We start from the raw sequence: 13888 nt of genomic DNA, 5'->3' as shown, positions 1-13888 counted from the left end.
GGCAACAGTTCCCTTCTGGCACAGGCCGTGTCTACAAATGTCTGGGAGCTAGGGCCTAGCAGGTGATCTCCAGTTGTTAAATTAGTGTCTTTTTAGGGGGATGATCAGTCGAGCCTTCTATTCTGCCATCTTGTTCTGTCTTCTAAGCGCAAAAATGGTTTTTCTTCTTTAAGAAAAAGTTTGAAGTGATTCAAATACACTTTTCAATTTGTATTTTTAAATACCTGAATTCTTTAATCACCATTTTCAATGTGTCAAGACTCTGAACTAAATGTCTGCCTACCCACATTCCCTAACAGATTCTTGTGTTTCCAAACATGGATAGAAGCCTATTTGGGGCAACGTTTCCTATCAAAAGTGCTCCTCTTCAAAATAGCTCTGTTTTTCATTCTTTCAAACATGAGTAAGTTAGGCACATCCTGTTTGCTAAGTCATGGCTTTTCCCTAAACTAGGTCTTATTCTTTGGAAAATACCTATGTGTTTTGTTGTTTTGTTTTAATCTATTCCCAAAACATCAGCTTTTATGAATTAACACACAAGTTATTAAAAATGACATATTTTAATGCAAAGAAAATATTTCTATATTTAGACAATTTAATCACATGGATTATCTTAACACTATCAGTTTAAAACTATTGAGTATTTTATATACATTTTCAAAGTAATTATAATTTCTTAGCACCTGGGGAGATTTAGGGGTAGCGATGGCGATGGCAGGATAATTTTCTGCTATATAAACATTTTATTAATTTAAACTGCCTTGTCTCTCACCTGCTGTAAATCAAGTTCTGAATTTTTGTGATCATAATTGTTCTATACACATTGCAGAAGCTTTCCCATTCACAGATAAGAACACAGCTAAATCATACCTATGGTAAACCTTTGGGAGTTTACATTTTACAAGAACAATTCTCTTTTTTAGTTCTTTGTTGTGCTTTAGATCTATAAGATTAAAGTGTTTTTTAAAACTGTAAGAACAGAAAAGAGCTTACACAATGCAATGAGATTAAATGAAAGAATTTAAAATGCAAAACTCTAGCAGGTTTCAAACTTATATTACAGAATCCTTGGTCAAACATCAGTTTTAGTGAAAGCAAATGTAAACTTGCTGTGTGCTTATGTACCACATGCCTAGCAGATACTCAATAATGTGAAGTGGCCAGCTGACAAAATGATCCTATATAGTGAAAGGTTTACCACTGATTTTTCTTTTTAATTAAGGCTATGCAAAAAGTTATTTTAATCATGTCTTAAAGTTGCATATAAAATATATATATGGGTAACCTGATGACTGTACATGATGCCAAAAAAATACTTAATATTTTAAAATGTAACAGCACTTTCTGATGTTGGCTTAAGATTGTGTGAGCTATGCAAGGAAAATTATGCAAATTTTCCTTAGTGCTGAACTATCTAGTTTATTACTATGACTACCCTCTTTTTCTATAATTCTTTGACTCCCACTTCTTTCTGTCTCAACAGCTGTTGTTCTGTCTTATTATATCTGGCCATTCAAAGACATCTACAGATTTATTCTATTGTATCAACAATAGAATTCTTTCAAATTACATTTTCTTGTGGGTTTCCTATTTTGATTTATTTTTTAACCAAACTCTCCACAATTTTCTCGTCACTAAACAATGGAGACATAAAACTGGTGCCTAATCACTGTAGGAAGTTAACAGTAGATATGGTGAAAGTGGGCAGCCAACCAGGTGCCATATTGCAGGAGCTTGCAGCAGATTGCTGTTCAATTCTAGAACTTTGCTGCAGGGTACTAGGCCCCCACATTTAATTTCATTAACGAATAATTCTCCTCAGAGAGCACATAGAAATAGGCAATAAGCATCAAATGTGAACCTGAGATACTTTGAATGGTGATATGATGATACCAGCAAGGCAGGAAATCAGAACTTTTCCGCATGCTAGCTGTCATGTGAGTGACATCTGTGTTCCATGGGGGCTGTGACACCCTGTTTTAAATATACAGAAATGTATAATATCTAAAAGAACAAAACAATAGCCAGCACGAGATGCCCTTCACAAAGAAGCTGGAGCAAAATCCAAGCATGCTCAGCTACTGCTGCTCTTTCTAAAAGAGCAGTTTATTCTCTCAGGTACCTGTGATTCTCCTGTTAAGTTAGTCACCTCTAATAGCACCTGTATTTTTCTTCCCATTTAGGATACAGGTGGGTGTATGTGGGGTAGGTTTCAGAAGAAGGCTCATGTTTACTAGGTTCCTATGAATATCAACCTGATTTATTTTACGTGTGTTTTCTCATTTAATCTTTTTTAGCAATCCTATGAGGTAGCTAGTATTATGCACATTTTAACATAATGAAAATAAGCTTCAGAGAGAGATTAAGTCACCTTTTCACAACTAGGAAGAGACAGAACTGAGATTCAAATACAGGATTTTCTGGATTCCCACTGTTTTGCACTGAGGAGAAAATTTTCAACTTCTATTTGTTACCAATTGTAAGCCCTTACGATGTGCTCATCATAATAAAAATCTATGCTATTTCTGGCTTTAAATGTTTGTTGTTGGAGAATAGAATTGTTGTACATATATGTTGAAATGATGGACCTTACACGTGATATTTTGTTTTGTTTTGTTTTTGACAAGTTTGCAATTATATACAGAGGCTTACCAACAATTCTTCTATTTTATATGAAAGATACTGCCTGCTAGGTTTAGAGTAAAATAACTTATTCAATTCTGTCCAAAGAGGATTAGTTAATTTTTCCAGGGAATTCCTTAAGAAGACTAGCTATCTTCATTCAATGCTTTTAAGCTTAGCTATGATAATAGGGGGTCTTGTTCCACTTCTGCTTATCAGTAGAAATTTTCTATTTATATGACGTTTCCCTAGCAGAGCATTGTGATTGACACTGCTTGTAAGACAAGTAAAATGTTAGCCGAGCAATGTCAGTTGAAACTGTAGAATTCACTGTTGATCTTTTTAAAATAAATAAACTGACAATGACAGCACTTTCTCACATATGGTATATTTGGAAAGGAGTGGGTCAGGGATTTGGATGCCAGAACTCCAGAGACTGAAAGCCAAAAGGTAACTCTTGCCCAGACCCCTATTCTCTAAAATTGAACGAAGTTCTTTTCAAGAATAAATTTCAAGTAGTTTTGTGATGGTAAGTGGTTTATCTTAGGCAGCGATGTCCAGAGAAACAGAACTCATAGATTGGAAGGAGATAAAGAATTGTCTCCCAGTATTGTGAAAGCAGAGGTCTCACAATCCTCAGTCTGCAAGCTGGAGACCAAGGAAAGATGATGTGTAGTATTTGTCTCAGTCCAAAGGCCTGAGAACGAGGAAAGCCAAGTCCAGTAAATTCCAGTCCCAAATCCAGCAGCTTCAAGACTCAAGAAGAACCGATGCTTCAGTCTGAGTCCAAAGGATAGAAAAAACCAGTGTCCCACCTCAACAATCAGGCAAGAGGAATTCCTTCATACTCAGGCTTTTTGTTCAGTTCCAGTCTTCAATTAAATAGATGAGGCCCATTCACATTAGGAAGGGCAATCTACTTAACTCAGTCTACTGATTTATATGTTAATCTAATTCGGAAACATCTTCACAGACACACCCAGAATAATGTTTGACCAAATGCTTGGGCACCCCTTAGCCCAGTCAAATTGACACATTAAATTAACTACCACAAAGATACATTTCAGAAAGTCAAGGATCAGAAACTATTAGAATGTAAAAGATAACTCTCTTATTGAAGGGTGTTAATATAAGGAATATATTTTTACAACTCCTACAACTCAACACCAAAAACAAATAACCCATTTAAACAATGGGCAAAGGACTTGAATGGGAACTTCTCCAAAAAAGATATACAAGTAGCCAACAAGCATATAGAAAGATGCTCAACATCACTAATCAACAGGGAAATGCAAATCAAAGACTCAATGAGATTTCACCTCACACCAATTAGGATATCTACTGTAAAAACACACACATGTACAAACACACACACACATGTTCAGAAAATGGCAAGGGTTAGTGAGGAGATAGAGAAATTAAAATCTCTATGCACTGTTAGTGGGAATGTGAGATGGTATATCTGCTGGGGAAAAGAGTATGGAGGTTTCTCAAAAAATGAAAAATAGAATTACCCTATGATCCAACAATTCCACTTATGGGTATATATTCCAAGGAATTAAAAACAGGGTTTTGAAAAGATATTTGTATGCCTATATGCATACCATTATTCACAACAGCCAAAAGATGGAAACAATCTAAATATTCATCAATGAATGAATGTATGAACAAAAATTTGGTACATGCATACAATGAAATATTATTCATTCTTACAAAGGAAGGAAATTCTGACACATGCTGTGACATAGATGAACTTTGAGGACATTATGCTAAGTGAAATAAGCCAGTTACATAAACACAAATATTTCATTATTTTATTTATATGAGCTATCTAGAGTAGTTAAACTAAGGAAGGTTTAATAGAATGGTCTTTGCGTAAGGTTTGGGGAGGGGAAATGGGTAGTTTATTGCAAGGGTTCCCACTCCATGAGCCATGGACTGGTAGAAGTCCACACAGCAGGAGGTGAGCAGCAGGCAAACGAGCATTAATGCCTGATCTCTGCCTCCTGACAGATCAGTGGCGGTACTCAATTATCATAGCAGCAGGAACCCTATTGGGAACTGTGCATGCAAAGGATCTAGGTTGTGCACTCCTTATGAGAATCTAATTAATGCCTGCTGATGTGAGGTAAAACAGTTTCATCCTGAAACCATCCTCCCCGGCAACCCCACCCTCATCCGTGGAAAAAATTGTCTTCCATGAAACTGGTCCCTGGTGCCAAAAATGTTGGGGACTGCTGGTTTAATGGATATGAAAAAGTTCTAGAGATGGGTGGCACAACAGTGTAACTATACTTAACACTACTGAACTGTACATTGAAAAGTGTTTATAATGACAAATGTTATGTTGAAAAGCGTTTATAATGGCAAATGTTATGTATATTTTACCACAATTTGAAAAATACATCAGTGAAATTAATTTTTTCCCAGAAAAAGTCACATAAGAGGCTTACTTTTGAGGACCTGATATTGCACCTCATATGGTTAGCAAGCCATTTTTACTGGAGATGAAACTGTGTTAATAAATAAATTGAATGAAACAATATATGGAGCATAAAATTTTGTAAAAGTCACATACACAATTTAAAGTTGTAAAAGTTTGCTAATAATAAAAATGTATGCAATGTGATTAAAATATCATTGTGTAAAAAAGACAACACTTTAACACATGTTTAGTACAGTTCTGGTAACTAGGAGTATAGAAATTTTAAAAATAAAGACGAAAGAAAGCCATGATTCTTTAAATGAGCATTTAACATAAAAATAAATGCATATGTTCAATAAGCATATAAAATGATTAATCCTCCTTATGCTTCAAGAAAACAAAATAAGAAGCTATGTTTTCACTAAATTGGCAAAAATTACACAGTAGAATAAAACCCAATATTTAAAAAGATAGAGGAAAAAAGGGACCATCATGCATTTCTGCCTTCATTCAAAGGCAGCTTAACAATATTTATTTAATTTTTAAATTATACTTTAAGTTCTGGGATACATGTGCAGAACATGCAGATTTGTTACATAGGTATACACATGCCATGGCAGTTTGCTGCACCCATCAACCCATCATCTACATTAGGTGTTTTTCCTAATGGTATCCCTCCCCTACCCCCCACCCTCCAACAGGCCTTGGTGTGTGATGTTCCCCTCTCTGTGTCCATGTGTTCTCATTGCTCAACTCCCATTTATGAGTGAGAACATACGGTGTTTGGTTTTCTGTTCCTACGTTAGTTTGCAGAGAATGATGGTTTCCAGCTTTATCCATGCTCCTGCAAAGGACATGAACTCATCCTTTTTTATGGCTGCATAGTATTCCATGGTATATATGCGCCACATTTTCTTAATCCAGTCCATGGTTCATGGACATTTGGGTTGGTTCAAAGTCTTTGCTACTTGAACAGTGCTGCAATAAACATAAGTGTGCATGTGTCTTTATAGTAGAATGATTTAAAATTCTTTGGGTACATACCCAGTAATGGGATTGCTGGGTCAAATGGTATTTCTGGTTCTAGATCCTTGAGTAATTGCCACACTGTCTTCTACAATGGTTGAACTAATTTACACTCCCACCACCAGTGTAAAAGCGTTCTTATTTCTTCACATCTTCTCCAGCATCTGCTGTTTCCTGAATTTTTAATGATCGCCATTCTAACTGGTGTGAGATGGTGTCTCATTGTGGTTTTGATTTGCATTTCTCTAATGACCAGTGATGAGGAGCTTTTTTGAAATACGTTTGTTGGCTGCATAAATGTCTTCTTTTGAGAAGTGTTTATTTATATCCTTCACCCACTTTTTAATGGAGTTGTTTGATTTTTTCTTGTAAATTTGTTGAAGTTCTTTGTAGATTCTGGATATTAGCCCTTTGTTAGCTGGACAGATTGCAAAAATTTTCTCCCATTCTGTAGGTTGCCTGTTCACTCTTGAGGATAGTTTCTTTTTTTTTTAATTATTATTATTATACTTTAAGTTTTAGGGTACATGTGCACAATGTGCAGGTTAGTTACATATGTATACATGTGCCATGCTGGTGTGCTGCACAGATTTACTCATCATTTAGCATTAGGTATATCTCCTAATGCTATCCCTCCCCCCTACCCCCACCCCACAACAGTCCCCAGAGTGTGATGTTCCCCTTCCTGTGTCCATGGGTTCTCATAGTTCAATTCCCATCAGTGAGTGAGAACATACAGTGTTTGGTTTTTTGTCCTTGCGATAATTTACTGAGAATGATGATTTCCAATTTCATCCATGTCCCTACAAAGGACATGAACTCATCATTTTTTATGGCTGCATAGTATTCCATGGTGTATATGTGCCACGTTTTCTTAATCCAGTCTATCATTGTCAGACATTTGGGTTGGTTCCAAGTCTTTGCTATTGTGAATAGTGCCACAATAAACATACGTGTGCATGTGTCTTTATAGCAGCATGATTTATAGTCCTTTGGGTATATACTCAGTAATGGGATGGCTGGGTCAAATGGTATTTCTAGTTCTAGATTCCTGAGGAATCGCCACACTGACTTCCACAATGGTTGAACTAGTTTACAGTCCCACCAACAGTGTAAAAGTGTTCCTATTTCTCCACATCCTCTGCAGCACCTGTTGTTTCCTGACTTTTTAATGATTGCCATTCTAACTGGTGTGAGATGGTATCTCATTGTGGTTTTGATTTGCATTTCTCTGATGGCCAGTGATGATGAGCATTTTTTCATGTGTCTTTTGGCTGCATATATGTCTGCTTATGAGAAGTGTCTGTTCATATCTTTTGCCCACTTTTTGATGGGGTTATTTGTTTTTTTCTTGTAAATTTGTTGGAGTTCATTGTAGATTCTGGATATTAGCCCTTTGTCAGACGAGTAAGTTGTGAAAATTTTCTCCCATTTTGCAGGTTGTCTGTTCACTCTGATGGTAGTTTCTTTTGCTGTGCAGAAGCTCTTGAGTTCAATTAGATCCCATTTGTCAATTTTGGCTTTTGTTGCCATTGCTTTTGGTGTTTTAGGCAGGAAGTCCTTGCCTATGCCTATGTCCTGAATGGCAATGCCTAGGTTTTCTTCTAGGGTTTTTACAGTTTTAGGGCTAGGTATTGATGGGACGTATCTCAAAATAATAAGAGCTATCTATGACAAACCCACAGCCAGTATCATACTGAATGGGCAAAAACTGGAAGCATTCCCTTTAAAAACTGGCACAAGACAGGGATGCCCTCTCTCACCACTCCTATTCAACATAGTTTTGGAAATTCTGGCCAGGGTAATTAGGCACCAGAAGGAAATAAAGGGCATTCAGTTAGGAAAAGACGAAGTCAAATTGTCCCTGTTTGCAGACAACATGATCGTATATCTCGAAAACCCCATTGTCTTAGCCCAAAATCTCCTTAAGCTGATAAGCAACCTCAGCAAACTCTCAGGATACACAATCAATGTACAAAAATCACAAGCATTCTTATACACCAACAACAGACAAACAGAGAGCCAAATCATGAGTGAACTCCCATTCACAATGGCTTCAAAGAGAATAAAATACTTAGGAATCCAACTTACAAGGGACGTGAAGGACCTCTTCAAGGAGAACTACAAACCACTGCTCAATGAAATCAAAGAGGACACAAACAAATGGAAGAACATTCCATGCTCATGGGTAGGAAGAATCAATATCGTGAAAATGGCCATACAGCCCAAGGTAATTTATAGATTCACTGCCATCCCCATCAAGCTACCAATGACTTTCTTCACAGAATTGGAAAAAACTACCTTAAAGTTCATATGGAACCAAAAAAGAGCCCGCATCGCCAAGTCAATCCTAAGCCAAAAGAACAAAGCTGGAGGCATCACGCTACGTGACTTCAAACTATACTACAAGGCTACAGTAACCAAAACAGCATGGTACTGGTACCAAAACAGAGATACAGATCAATGGAACAGAACAGAGCCCTCAGAAATAACGCCGCATATCTACAACTATCTGATCTTTGACAAACCTGAGAAAAACAAGCAATGGGGAAAGGATTCCCTATTTAATAAATGGTGCTGGGAAAACTGGCTAGCCATATGTAGAAAGCTGAAACTGGATCCCTTCCTTACACCTTATACAAAAATTAATTCAAGATGGATTAAAGACTTAAACAAGGATAGTTTCTTTTCCTGTGCAGAAGCTCTTTAGTTTAATTAGATCCCATTTGTCAATTTTGGCTTTTGTTGCCGTTGCTTTTGGTGTTTTAGTCATGAAGTCTTTGCCCATGCCTATGTCCTGAATGGTATTGCCTAGGTTTTTTTCTGGAGTTTTTATGGTTTTAGGTCTTACGTTTAAGTCTTTAATCCATCTTGAGTTAATTTTTGTATAAGGAGTAAAGAAGGGATCCAATTTCGGTTTTCTGCATATGGCTAGCAAGTTTTCCCAACACCATTTATTAAATAGGGTGTTGCTTGTTTAATGGGGTTGCTCCCCATTGCTTGTTTTTGTCAGGTTTGCCAAAGATCAGATGGTTGTAGATGTGTGGTGTTATTTCTGAGGCCCCTGTTCTGTTCCATTGGTCTATATGTCTGTTTTGGTACCAGTACCATGCTGTTTTGCTTACTGTAGCCTTGTAGTATAGTTTGAAGTCAGGTAGCATGATGCCTCCAGTTTTGTTCTTTTTGCTTAGGATTGTCTTGGCTATATGGGCTCTTTTTTGCTTCCATATGCAATTTAAAGTAGTTTTTTCTAATTCTGTGAAGAAAGTCAATGGTAGCTTGATGGGAATAGCATTGAGTCTATAAATTACTTTGGGCACTATGGCCATTTACATGGTATTGATTCTTCCTATCCATGAGCATGGAATGTTTTTCCATTTGTTTGTGTCCTCTCTTGTTTCCTTGAGCAGTGATTTGTAGTTCTCCTTGAAGAGGTCCTTCACATCCCTTATAAGTTGTATTCCTATGTATTTTATTCTCTTTGTAGCAATTGTGAATCAGAGTTCACTCATGATTTGGGTCTCTGTTTGTCTATTATTGGTGTATAGGAATGCTTGAGATTTTTGCACATTGATTTTCTATCCTGAGACTTTGCTGAAGTTGCTTATCAGCTTAAAGAGATTTTGGGCTGAGACGATGGGGTTTTCTAAATATACAATCATGTCATCAGCAAAAAGAGACAATTTGACTTCCTCTCTTCCTATTTGAATTCCTTTATTTCTTTCTCTTGCCTGATTGCCCTGGCTAGAACTTCCAATACTATGTTGAATTGGAGTGGTGAGAGAGGGCATCCTTGTCTTGTGCCAGTTTTCAAAGGGAATGCTTCCAGCTTTTGCCCATTCACTATGATATTGACTGTGGATTTGTCATAAATAGCTCTTATTACTTTGAGATACATTCCATCAATACCTAGTTTATTAATTTAAATGCACATACTCTTTGGCTCACTAATGATACTTTGTGGTCTAAGGCCTAAAATTAAGGCCTCATATTCTGCACATATTGGCATCCAGGGAAAACTGGGAGACACTTGAATGGGCCTCCCCATTGTGTTCCAGCAGATAAAATATGCTATTAAAATACTTCTTTATATCATGGGCACCAAACACAATGCCTGTTTATTTCTGAGTCCCTCAGTTCCCTGCTAGTCCACAGAATGATTCAAACAAGCCAATCACATCCTCCTTTGGGAACCAGGAGTTACACCACCTTCTTGTTACTACAAAGCTTGCCTCCCACAGACCCTGCTTGTCTACTCTATTCCTAAGTGTAGCCCCATGTGGCTCTGCATTGCATAAAATGTCCTCAGCCTGTGAGTATATGTGACTAATACACTACTGTTGATCTCATCTATCTAGTGTTGGGTGTCATGGTTTTGGCCATCCCTATGACTTTAGGTCAAAAATCCCTTCCTCACCAGTGGGAAGCAGAGGAGGTGATCAAAATACACTGCTAGGAATTTCACATCAAATATAATGTCCATCAATAGATAACTGTAACTAAAGTGTGGACTGCCCAGATGATGGAGCACAATTTGGCAGTTAAAAACACTAAGGTACACAAAAAATTAAAAATAGAATTACCATATTATCCACCAATCTCACATCTGGTATTGAAAAAAAAAAGAAATCAGGATATCAAGAAGATATCTGCCCTCCAATGTTTACTGCAGCATTATTCACAATAGCCAAAATATGGAACAACCTAAATGTCCATAGACGGATAAAAAAACAGAGAAAATGTTTCATATACGTGCAATGGAATTTTATTTAACCTTAAAAAGGAAGGAAATCCTGCCATACAGGACAACATGGATGAACCCGGAAGTCATTTTGTTAAGTGAAGTAAGCTAGGCACAGAAAGAGTGATACTCCTTGATCCCACTTATATGAGGAATCTAAAATAGTCAAACTCATAGAACCAGAGAGCAGAAAAGTGGTTTCTAGGAGCTAGGGGGAGGGGGAAATGGGGAGTTTGCTGTTCCATGAGTATAAAATTTCAGTTATAAAAGGTGAATAACCGGTGAAACTCCGTCGTTATTAAAAATACAAAAAATTAGCTGGGTGTGGAGGCGGGCGCCTGTAGTCCTGGCTACTCGGTGGGCTAAGGCAGGAGAATCAGCTTGAATCCGGCAGGCGGAGGTTGCTGTGAGCCAAGATTGTGCCACTGCACTCCAGCCTGGGCGACAGAGCGGGACTCCATCTCAAAAAAAAAAAAAAAAAAAAGGTGAATAACTTCTAGAGATCTGCTGTACGACGTTGTGCCTATAAATAACAATACTGAATTGTACATTGAAAATTTTTTTAGGAAGGTTGATATCGCATGGTGTTCTTGTCACTAAAAAAAGACTAACGCATATCTGTTTTTGATTATTTAGAAAAATCTCTAACACACACTATTAAGTGGAAAAGTTTAGATTTGTAGTATCACGCCAATTGTTTGGCACTAATTCAACACTGCACTTAAAACGGCAGTGTTGAATTAGAGATTTTTAATAATCATTTCAAAGGAGTTTCATTTAAGTACAAATATATAACTCAGCTCCTCATTTAACCAAGATACGTACTTAAAACAGGAAACTCTGCATCCCTATATCGGTGTTGTCATTTAATGTTATTTAAATAAGAAAAGCAAAGAACCAAACTCTTAGAAGTGTCCTTGAGGCTGATAAAATAACAGAAGATTTCTATTACTATACATTGCAATATAAGCCAAGTGAAGTCACTTGTTAAGTACCGTTATCTGGTTACTTGGCTAAAGTCTCAGCTTTCACCTAGATTGCCTGGGTTATTGGAATACTACTCTTTTCACAAAATCAACAAGATAATTGCCTGTCTCCTTCACCTCAGCCACAGGTTTAGGTTTCATGATGCCTTGTAAAGTGAAAGTGACTTGAGAGTCCAATAGAAAAACAAAACTGACTTCAACTTCAAGCTTCCCTAGGGAAAAATTCATCTTTTCTTTTAAATGTCCACTTTTTTTTTCCTTCTCTAAATGTGTATTCACAGTTTTACTGCGAATTGACTTGTATTACCTTATTTATTTTCTTAGTAAAAATATGCTCTTAGGAACTTTAAAAATAACTGCTCTTCCCCTATATGCTTCTCCTTAACAGGCATTGTCATAATAGGTTGCCTTTAGCATTGCTAGTGCTAAGACCCCAGCACATTTCCAGCAAGTCAAATCAGGTTTTATTTAGTTCAGTTTAAAGAATGAATCATGTTTGGATGTCTTCTAAATGAATTACAAATTAATTAGCTGAGTGTGATCCGCGTTGTGTTCATTATCACTTCCATTGTGACAGTTGTGTATGTTAGCTTGCACTGGAGAATATGATGTAAAGGAAAATAATGGGAATATTTATGCTGGCTGTGATGATGAATTATTTGAATCTACATAGAATCTTACTATAATTTATCTTGCTCTCTGTTTTATTCTAAGAATTTTAGCTCTGCAACTATTGTGCAATCAATGTCTGCTGAACACCTAATGTGATTTTTCTGTTGTAAATAACCAGAGGATTAGTCTTCTTAATTTAAAAAAACGTAGATGGCATGTTTTGATTCATTTATTGGAAACATGTAATTTAGTATTAGTACTTACAATAACTGTTACTCATCAGGGATTTTTTTAGTAGGAGAGAACAGATTTAGGTGATAATGACATTTATTCGCACACACACACAAAATATATCTTATGAAGAAGCATGCTTTAAATATTCAATCTAACTTCGCTTTCTTGGTAGTAAACCAAGAATTCATATATTTATTTTCCTTTTGGTGGCTAAATTTACTATTCAAAAGCTTGTAACATTAAAAGAAACACATTTGCAACTGTTGTTTAGTATTACATCAGTTTTAGCTTTGGTAACCCTTTTTATTAAGTCATGTTTTATATGTTGTGTATATTATTTTCCACTGTTTCCTGAATCTAACTTAGGAGGTTTCATTTTAAATTTCAGTTAGAAAGGAAATGTTGAAAACATTGTATGTCTAAGGAGTATTTGAGGACTAGCCTCTGTGTGGGACTTGATCATATCATCTCAGGCAGAAGAACACAACAGAACCCCATACCTCAAGCCAGGAATTGCAACAGTTCACTCAGACTCACTCTCACAGTCTCTCTCTCTCTCTCTCTGTCTCTCTCATTTTCTTTCTCTCCCTGTTTCATCAGAAGCACACACAGGGCTTTGCAGGATATATATATTTTAATTAAAGCCCATGTTTAGATTTTTCCACCACCTCTGAAAATAATTTGAGACATCACTGGAATAAAAACAACTAGAAAAACTCAGATATTTCTATTTATAGCTCTGCCGTGGACTCTCTGTGCCCTATTGAATGAGTCCTTTGACCTAGCTTTTCCTGATGCCTTATCAGCAAAGTAGAGGTCATTATTCTATCATGTTTCTAACTTACTTCCTAGGGATACTGAGGATTCATTGAAATAAAACAACATGTAAATCCGATAGTTTATTGGATAAAGAAAACCTAAGAACAAAAAGGGTAGACTTATTATGAAACTTGATGAGGCCATAAATATGATTTTAGGGCTATGTAATCTCCTTACTTTTCTCTTATTTACCTTTTTAATTAATTATAATATCAATAGGAAACTAATATCTAGATTTGTATGGCAAATCTAGATTAACTTATCAAAAGGCAGCACACTAATACAAGCCTGTCTTTGCTTTTTCTGTGTTTAGTATGTGAATGTAAATATCTGTATTATAGAAAAAAGTTTAAAAGAGTATACATTAAAATGTTAACAAGCATTATTCCTAATTCGTAAGTGATTTGAATTATCTTATTTTTT

At 36.4% G+C, this 13888-nt stretch overlaps 1 protein-coding gene across 6 annotated transcripts in view; it reads left to right on the top strand.

The window, feature by feature from the left end:
* HDX (highly divergent homeobox) overlaps window positions 1-13888 on the top strand; it is a 188735-nt gene that overhangs the window by 125555 nt on the left and 49292 nt on the right. The gene's annotated exons all lie outside the window — the stretch shown is intronic.

This window comes from Pongo abelii, chromosome X (assembly GCF_028885655.2).
Source record: "Pongo abelii isolate AG06213 chromosome X, NHGRI_mPonAbe1-v2.0_pri, whole genome shotgun sequence".
Lineage (NCBI taxonomy): Eukaryota > Metazoa > Chordata > Mammalia > Primates > Hominidae > Pongo > Pongo abelii.
Note: the sequence above shows the minus strand (reverse complement) of the source record. Positions and strands in the feature narration are given on the sequence as shown.